This window comes from Mytilus galloprovincialis, chromosome 1 (assembly GCF_965363235.1).
Source record: "Mytilus galloprovincialis chromosome 1, xbMytGall1.hap1.1, whole genome shotgun sequence".
In the NCBI taxonomy this organism is placed as follows: Eukaryota; Metazoa; Mollusca; class Bivalvia; order Mytilida; family Mytilidae; genus Mytilus; species Mytilus galloprovincialis.
This window is the reverse complement of record NC_134838.1, coordinates 24,000,464-24,007,083: the sequence shown is the minus strand read 5'-3', so window position 1 is coordinate 24,007,083 and position 6,620 is coordinate 24,000,464. Positions and strand designations below refer to the sequence as shown.

The 6,620-nt window shown below is 32.3% G+C and overlaps 1 long non-coding RNA gene across 1 annotated transcript; it reads left to right on the top strand.

Moving 5' to 3' along the window:
• Nucleotides 1-859: 859 nt before the first annotated feature.
• Nucleotides 860-6,274, top strand: LOC143072412 (uncharacterized). Its single transcript, XR_012977182.1, has 3 exons — nucleotides 860-1,179; nucleotides 1,474-1,581; nucleotides 5,627-6,274. It is a non-coding gene; the product is annotated as an uncharacterized LOC143072412 (long non-coding RNA).
• Nucleotides 6,275-6,620: the final 346 nt, after the last annotated feature.

The following is a 6,620-nucleotide window of genomic DNA, read 5'->3' as shown; positions in this document are numbered from 1 at the left end:
TTGTTAACTATCTTTATTAATCGGCAAAATGACTGAATCCGTGTTATTTTCATTTCAAATACAATAGAACAGACAAGGAACAACCATTGAAACGCATATGTAATGTATTTAATGAATTGGGCTTAGGAAAGCTCCAAGTGATTGTACAGGACAGCTCCGAGCGATTGTACAGTAAACTTGCAAGCGATTGTACAGTCAATTAAAATATACGACATTGAGAGAATGAATATATTTTGGTTTCTACTGGAACAATGACTTTTAAACTTTCAGACATGTAAGACTATAAATCAGAAAAGGTACATGTGAAAATTCTGGTAGCTACGATGGGATTTTCGATGTTTATTTAACATTTTTGATCGCTGCTCCGTGACAGTTTTGATCGATTTACTCGGAGCCCCACTATTCTAAAGAAAACGTTTGGATGCATATGTCGTTTTTATTGTTGTATTGGTTTATATTTACATATAGAAAGTTTTGATTACCACAACTTGCAGAAGAAACGTTATAGCGTAACATTAGAGTTCATCAAAGTTTCCATCAAGCGACTTGTTATTTTTCGAATGTCGGAGCCCCGCTTGACAGTCTCCCGAATGACCAAAATACTAGAAAACCGTACAGTTCCGTTCCCACACTGTGAATTAATCAATTGAAAAAAGCATGACATCTATATTTTTCGCGCTAAATTATGATTTAATTTTAGTACGTGATCTTTATCGGATGATTTGTATAGAACAGGTGCACATACATTTTTCAAAATTACATAAATAGTATGTATAGTGTGATTGGCTGGTCAATTATAGTTTAACAAATTTATAAATACTGTTTCGTGGGGATTTACCATATTGAGTGATGCATTTTAACCATATGCCATTATGATCGTGCAGCTTCTGTGTTATATTTTTTCGTGTTATATCTATGTTGTGGCTACATCGAGTTTGAAGCATGCAGAAAATATAAAGTTATTGAGTTCTACTTTATCCATACAAAAAGAATATATTCTTGACATTAAGGAACGATCTAGGAAGGAGAAACAACTATATTTTACAGATTATTTGCGAAATCTTTTTAAGGAGATATCATTATACGATGCCGATAAATCTCTTTTGACAGACGATAGAACAACTTCAGAGGACGTGATAACGAGGCTGGCCAGTGTTCACATTTTATATAGAAATATTCGTAAGTACAAAAGGGATGATTTAATTATCAAGAAATTGTGAATTGATCTTAGAAGTTGAATTACAGTTTTTCTTGTTTTGAGACTATAATTTGTCTGGAACCCAATACCGTCATGTTTTAAAAGTTCTGCACTATAGTATGTGGGGAATTCAGTAGACTGCATGAGTTTAAAATTTGGTGCTTTACTTTTTCATCAGTTTCCGTTCAGATATAAGAAACTGAAAAATAATGTTCAGTATATTATTGAAATCGATCGTAAATATATAAAAATGAAAGCTGTCATTAATATTTCAGATAAGAAGAACAAATACTTGTTTGATATTTCTTGTCTTCCTAGAAATCTATTTGTTTCCCACGCCGAGTTAGTGACTCATTATGACACAAAATCGACGGAACTACAAGGTGAGTAACTATAAAGACAAATCAGAAATGTGTAGTAAGACATACAGTGAACATGTTGGTATACTCATGGAGGTTGTATTATTGGTATACTTTTCTGTTTGAATTAACTAATAGTAAGAGAATAAGTCGTAATTTCCTTTTCGGTTTTTATAGTTATGTATTTGATTACTACAAATCAAAAATCGAATGCTTGAAATGTCATTTTTTTGAGAGATTTATAAAAGTAAATACTGTATGACAAATTTTATAAGTCTTTTACAGTTGGAATATAATTCTTATAAATGTGCCAACAAACTTTATGAAAATTGCTAATTTATTTGATAAAGTTAACAGTTTAAAAACTTTTTAAAATTCAGTTATATTTCCTCATATTTGATCAAATTAAAAAAATGTTTAAAAAGGGAATTTATTTGCTCAATTTGTTTTATGTTTCAATGGGTTTTAATCATAAACCGGGTAACAGGTTTGTGGATGATTTTTTTAGGGAAATTTGACTAGTGATCGATTCTATCAATAATTCCTAAATAATTTTGTTGATAATCGAACCACTTTCTCCTGAAAGCGACACTTTTAATACTTAGTGAAAAATATTACCATAGAATCCGCTCGTCGCTTTATTTTTTGTCATGTTTTTTGTGATTATGCAAAAATTTTCAATGCCCCTTTTTTCAAGTTGTAAAAATAAAATTACTCAAACTCTCAAAGAATAAAGTATAATGTTCATTTTTTTTTTAGAAACATGATAATATGAGACTTATCTCGTGTCTTTTCTTGTTCCGAATAATTCCATGTCTAATTGTTCCTAAAAGAACAAAATTATCAATTCATGTTCGTATAACGATGTGTTTGAACGACATCGAACAAGATCTGGAAATGTGTTACTTCAATATTTCCGTTTTCAACTACGAGAAAAAAAATCTGGTCGCTTTTATCATTTTATATGCATTGTTGAGAATGTCCTTTTATACAATAATGGTCATTTCTATGAGTACTTGCATCTCGCATTTCATAGTGAGCTTGAAACAAGCGCTGCTAACGAAACCATGTCTACTTTATATCTGCTAAACGATATCTCATAACACAAAGTTATGAGGGGAAAAAACGTCAAGGATTTCAATGTTCCTTTGTTCAAATTCCTGTTTATAAGTAACATTTAAGTTGGCTTTAGATGAATTTGGCTATTTATTTTAGGGTTTTTTGACATAAAGCTCTTCAACGATTTTCGGTACTTATACATCTTCGGATTTCAAATGTTTGGCTTTGAGCGTTCCTGATGAAGGTAAATCCAGAAAAGCGCTTCGGACGCAATAAATTATAAAACGTGTTGTTTTCCATTTTTTACATCACTGGGTCGATACCTCTGCTGGTGGACTATCGGTCCCCGAGGGTATCATCAGCTCAGTAGTCAGTGCTTCGGTACTGACATGATTTAACAAACTTTACTAAAATTGTCTGTTTATAAATTTTGAAATTGTTATGAAACTAAGGTTTCAACTCCCTCAGGCAAAGTTGGCTTTAGATGAATTTGGCTATTTATTTTAGGTTTTTTTTACATAAAGCTCTTCAACGATTTTCGGTACTTATACATCTTCGGATTTCAAATGTTTGGCTTTGAGCGTTCCTGATGAAGGTAAATCCAGAAAAGCGCTTCGGACGCAATAAATTATAAAACGTGTTGTTTTCCATTTTTTACATCACTGGGTCGATACCTCTGCTGGTGGACTATCGGTCCCCGAGGGTATCATCAGCTCAGTAGTCAGTGCTTCGGTACTGACATGATTTAACAAACTTTACTAAAATTGTCTGTTTATAAATTTTGAAATTGTTATGAAACTAAGGTTTCAACTCCCTCAGGCAAAGTTGGCTTTAGATGAATTTGGCTATTTATTTTAGGGTTTTTTGACATAAAGCTCTTCAACGATTTTCGGTACTTATACATCTTCGGATTTCAAATGTTTGGCTTTGAGCGTTCCTGATGAAGGTAAATCCAGAAAAGCGCTTCGGACGCAATAAATTATAAAACGTGTTGTTTTCCATTTTTTACATCACTGGGTCGATACCTCTGCTGGTGGACTATCGGTCCCCGAGGGTATCATCAGCTCAGTAGTCAGTGCTTCGGTACTGACATGATTTAACAAACTTTACTAAAATTGTCTGTTTATAAATTTTGAAATTGTTATGAAACTAAGGTTTCAACTCCCTCAGGCAAAGTTGGCTTTAGATGAATTTGGCTATTTATTTTAGGGTTTTTTGACATAAAGCTCTTCAACGATTTTCGGTACTTATACATCTTCGGATTTCAAATGTTTGGCTTTGAGCGTTCCTGATGAAGGTAAATCCAGAAAAGCGCTTCGGACGCAATAAATTATAAAACGTGTTGTTTTCCATTTTTTAACCATTTACTCCAAAACATTGCATTCACATTTTCCAGTTAATTCGTTTCTAATCAAGACGACTCGTATTTTTTTTTATATCTATTTTTTAAATTCTGTTGAAATTATAAAAATTCAAATTCTTATTTGGTATGTCACACAATAGAAGAAAAAATTCTTTAATATTATTTTATCAGTGCATGGCAGTATAATTTTTAAAAAGTTACTTCAATGATCGGTGTGTTATAATATTGAGAATGAAAAATGAGGTACAACAACCCGACCATAGTATTATTTATCTTTTATTCATTAAAAAAATTATGGGATTTTATCTAACTCAAATTATTTTCCACTAAGGTGAGATGTGGGAAGGAACGACCGATATTTACGCACAAGTGCGAAGGACAGGTTAACAATTGCATAATGATTACAAGTTCTTCGTCTATTATTGCTATTTATAAGTGACAATATTATAGTACAACTTGTAACTATTATGTCAACCTGTCCTTCGCATTACTGTGGTTATGTAATTTGTGCCAAAAAAAATACACTTATCTTTTTGTGTCAATTGATGTGAATGCACTGTATTCTTAGTTTTTACAAGATATGTGTCATTTACTAGGTACTTCGCGATTGTTTGTAGTTGATCCGTGCAAACTGTTTTCCTCTTAAGCAATGATTTGCTGCCATGAAACTTCACTAATTTGCGGACAGTGACTAAGCTGCATGCATCACAATAAAAACCACAAACTGCAGACTGCTAATTTTTTGCGTCATTTTTCTATATCTAAAACTAACGGCCATACTAATTATCTCAGATGGTGCCATTAAAACAAAATACATATATGGTTTGGCGATATCTGGCCACAGCTTTTATTCATAATATGATATATTCATACAATATATAATATATATATATAGATAGATAGACCATAGACCATGTATATGTAGATAGATCTATGGTCGGTTACCCGAAGATAATATGGCAACCAGGTAGATAGATAGATGTGAAGATAGATATATATGAAAATGTAAAGATGCACCGTGGGAAACACTGGTGCTTTAAATTTAGAAAACACCGTGGGATACACAAGTGTAGTCTGTATTATCCAAAAACCTAAAATTTCATAGTTAACATTAAGATTCTATGCAGCGAATTCTGCCATTTACGGGAAAATATTTATGATGCTCAAAGTTCAAATAAAAGTCACTTTTCTCAACAGCAAACGAGTTAACATCATCAGTCAAATCTGTATCACCACTATCACCGACACAAACCTGAAAAATAAATACAAAAGAGCAGTATCTTGTTCAATAAAAAGGAGTGGGAGGGCGGGTTTTCAAGTTTACCGCTTACAAAATTTAAACAGCTTGCTTGCTGCGATGATATTCTAAAAAGGACTAAATGACGTCACAGAATATATCGTCACACGTGTTGGGTAAATCTAAAACATGAAACACAATCCGTGAGTGGCCCCAGCGATAACTGAATTTAAGTCTATAAACTTAAATTCCAGTATTGTGCTAATAATAGCAATTCCCGATTTAAATAATGCAAAATATATGTATACATCGTAAAACAAAATCGTCCTTTGGATTAAAAATAACAAACCTTAAATAAATTGACATCTATTTATATACTCTCCTAATGGTTTGTATATACTGTTTTGCAGGTACATCTGACAATTATCTGATTAAAGATGTGACACAAGATTTTAAGGATCATTACACTTCCGGAACAGACTTATATGAAGCTGATTTTGATGATAATGCTAAAAACAATACAACTCCACAACTAGTGATTTTTGAAAACGTAAATAACACCCTATTGTCCTCGTTGAGATCACGTAGAAGACGAGATATAAGTTTATCATTACAAATGTCAAACATAAAGGATAGTAACATCAACAAAAAACTCTGTTCACTTTTACCATGGGAGGTAAATTTCCGAGATATTGGCTGGAGTCGTTCGTTATGGCATCCATCTTCCTACTATGCGAACGTGTGTTCCGGCAGCTGTGACTATAATGATAATGCAACTGTATATTCAAGTCACGCTTACATCAAAAATCTATTCATAAAAAAGTTCCGGGATAAAATTCCGAATAATTTTGAATTGTCTACCAATTGTTCCCCTTCTTCTTATGCACCACAAACAATTATCTATCTTAGCAAGCATAGAACGATTATGGTCAAACAGATTTCAAGAATGAAAGTAGCTTCTTGTTCGTGTCTATAAATTTGATTGTTTACTCACTGAACTTTGATGTGCAAGACATCTTTTTAATGTTATACTGACGCATATTATTCTTTTATATTGATGTAATTATAAAAAATCTAATTTATATCACTTATTAATTTTATATTTATTTATATGCAAAAAATATATGATATAGATTCACGGTTCAGAATTTCACCGTTTCAGAATCTGAGAATGAGAATTAACGTTACGCCATTGGTCAAACTCTGTTAACCAATTACAATGTGTAACTGTTCACGTTTGAAATTGATTCTCATCCAGAATGATTAAGATTCTGAAACCGTTGAACTGTAGGCAAATGATACCAATATAAATATTATATATACTATAAAAGTAGGATTGCAAATGAGTGAATTATCGACCAATCTGACAAAACGACATAGATTTAAGCAACGATAGGTCACCAT